Source organism: Cicer arietinum, chromosome 7 (genome assembly GCF_000331145.2).
Source record: "Cicer arietinum cultivar CDC Frontier isolate Library 1 chromosome 7, Cicar.CDCFrontier_v2.0, whole genome shotgun sequence".
In the NCBI taxonomy this organism is placed as follows: Eukaryota; Viridiplantae; Streptophyta; class Magnoliopsida; order Fabales; family Fabaceae; genus Cicer; species Cicer arietinum.
Window position 1 is genome coordinate 50,277,938 of NC_021166.2, and position 2,581 is coordinate 50,280,518.

The window sequence follows — 2,581 nt, forward strand, 5'->3', positions numbered from 1 at the left end:
TACAAAACAAAATTTGTAAATTTTTCACAATTTTTTCCCAAGTCTTGCTCCAAAACCTTTATCGTCCAAAACCCCAATTTCCAAACCAGTTTTAGTTTCCTCCAAAACCCTTATCACCCAAAGCTCCTAGTTTCATTTTCTTTTTCCCCCAAAATCGCGACCAAATCCTCTATCTCCATCTTAGTTTTATGTTTCCCCAATTCACATCCCATCCTCTTTCTTAGGTTTCCTCCCCATTCGTGACCATCCTCCATTTCGGATTCCTCCTCATTCGTGATCTCTCTCCATCTCAATTTACTCCTTGCAACCTCCCTTTGTCTCAATTTGCTCCTCTAATCCCTTTGTCTTTTTGTTGTCTTTTTCTTCTTGTTTGTGTTATACAAGGTAAAACTTCCATCTTTGTTCTTCACTTTTTCTTTAACTATTTCTCCCCATAAATTGTTTTGCTTATTCATGTGGCCTTAATAATCATTTGGATGTCTCAACATGTAATTTCTTAAGCTTCATTGCCAACTTTCCATATTTCCTGATTGTTGCATGAATGAAAATATATGTCTTTTGTACTTAAGAAGCTCGAGTGTTGAAGAATTCATTTTATGAGTAATTTTTTCTTTTGCTTATTCTAATTATCCTATAACACAAAAATCTCTCTTGGTTTTTATTGTTGTATTGGTTTTTTTATTCCTTTTAATTGAACTCTAATTATGTTTTAACTTGTATTTTTCTATTCTTGCACATCTTGTTATTTGGGGGTGATTATTTTACTATAATTAAGGTTAATTTATCTTTGCAAAAAATAAACATTATGCATGTGCTTTGCGTAGCAACTCTATGATGTTATGAAAACTTAGTGTAATCTTATAATATGGTCATGTGTATATTGTAGAATATGTAATTAGACCCTTAGGTAGTTCTGAATGTTCATGTCATTTTCACTATAGAGTGGTATTTTAGTATCTAATCTAATAAAAATACTTGTGTATAATTTTATTACTCTAGTTCTTTTCTTTGATTAGCAATGCATTGTATAACTAAACTCTAATTATGTTTTTTTGTTGCACTTAATTTGAATCTACGGTGAGTTGTGAAGTGAGTGTTTTGTGTTGACAATATGTGTTTTTCTATGATTTGGATACATACTTGAAACGTAGAAGAGATTTCACTTGAAGTTTTGTGAGACTTTCAACAATGAATTCTTTAGGTAAAAAGGATAATGGAAGAAGGGAACTAATTTTATGACTTTGTTTGTTTTGGTTCCTTTTAGCTAAACTCTAATTATGTTTTAGCTTATATTTTTCTATTCTTTTATATCTTGTGATTTGGTGGTGATTATTTTACTATAAAGTTAGTTTATCTTTATAAAAAAAAAATACATTATGTGCTTTTTTGTTTGTAACAATTCTATGATGCTATGAAGTTTTTGTGTAACTTATAATATGGTCATGTGTATATAATAGAATATGTTATTAGGTTATTCAGTAGTTTTGAATAACCCTAAAACTAACATCATAGTTGTTGAGTACCACCTTAAAACTAACATCTTAGTGTTATGTGTTTGTTGTTGTTGATGACGGTGAGGATGATATTGAATGGTGGATTTACTTGCTTTTTCTTGCGTTTACTTTTATTTTTTTCTTTAATTTTTCTTGCTTTTTTTTTTTCAATCAAACTAAGAGTAAAGACAAATTCTTCATGCATGTTGGTTCATTGTTAATTATGATAATTTTATATTCTTCAAAGTCTATAAAGTTTGTGAGTAAACAAAATTTTGAAGAGAAAGAACAAACACCTCTTAACAATTAGGGATTATTAATTTATTTTTTTTACAATTGAGATGAATTGTGGTATTTGATATAAATTGATATAGTTCAAACAAATTCAATCATTTATTTACAAGAAGGAAAATATTAAAATTCATTTCACTAAAGTTTACCAGAAAACCAATCAGCAACGAACATCAGACTTCAACATGAGTTTGCTAGTTCATGTTCTGTTTTAATATACTCTTATTATATTCATCAAACAAAAAAAAAATGTTTTATCTTTTTTCTTGTTGAATGTAAACTAAACCAATAACATAGTTTAAAATTTAGAAATAAATGGTCCCTTTTTGAGGTAATAAAATACACAACTTTGTAGTGTCAATTGCTCCATGTAGTTGACTTTATTTGGTAGAAAAATAGTTAGTTGTTATTGTATTTCTAAGCATATCTAACTTCAATTGAAGACTTCCGATGTTGCACTAGTTGTCTTAAATATGATTGAATTTTTCTTTTTGAATAAATGATAGAAGTGAATTAGTATATTGTATTTTGAGTAAACAACCAAATTCGTCTCTCATTTTGGAGGTCACTCTCAAATAGATCATTGGTTATATGTGACATGTGAAATGAGAGTTGATTCGTTGATTTTTTATTGATGGTTATAAGATCATTGTTGTTGTTCAAGGTTGTAATTTGACTGTTTATTCATACCCATTTGACATATTTGACCTTTATTGTGTGAAATTGAGTGTGCTTGATTAATATGTGATATGTTTGTAACTTATGTTCTCTTGTAACAACTCTCAATGTCACTCTTT

At 28.7% G+C, this 2,581-nt stretch overlaps 1 long non-coding RNA gene across 1 annotated transcript in view; it reads left to right on the forward strand.

The window, feature by feature from the left end:
- The window catches only part of LOC113787620 (uncharacterized), a 4,950-nt gene continuing 2,369 nt past the window's right edge, over positions 1-2,581 (forward strand). The window contains exon 1 of the long non-coding RNA XR_003474121.2: positions 1-384. This is a non-coding gene — a long non-coding RNA (uncharacterized lncRNA). The remainder of the gene's footprint in view (positions 385-2,581) is intronic.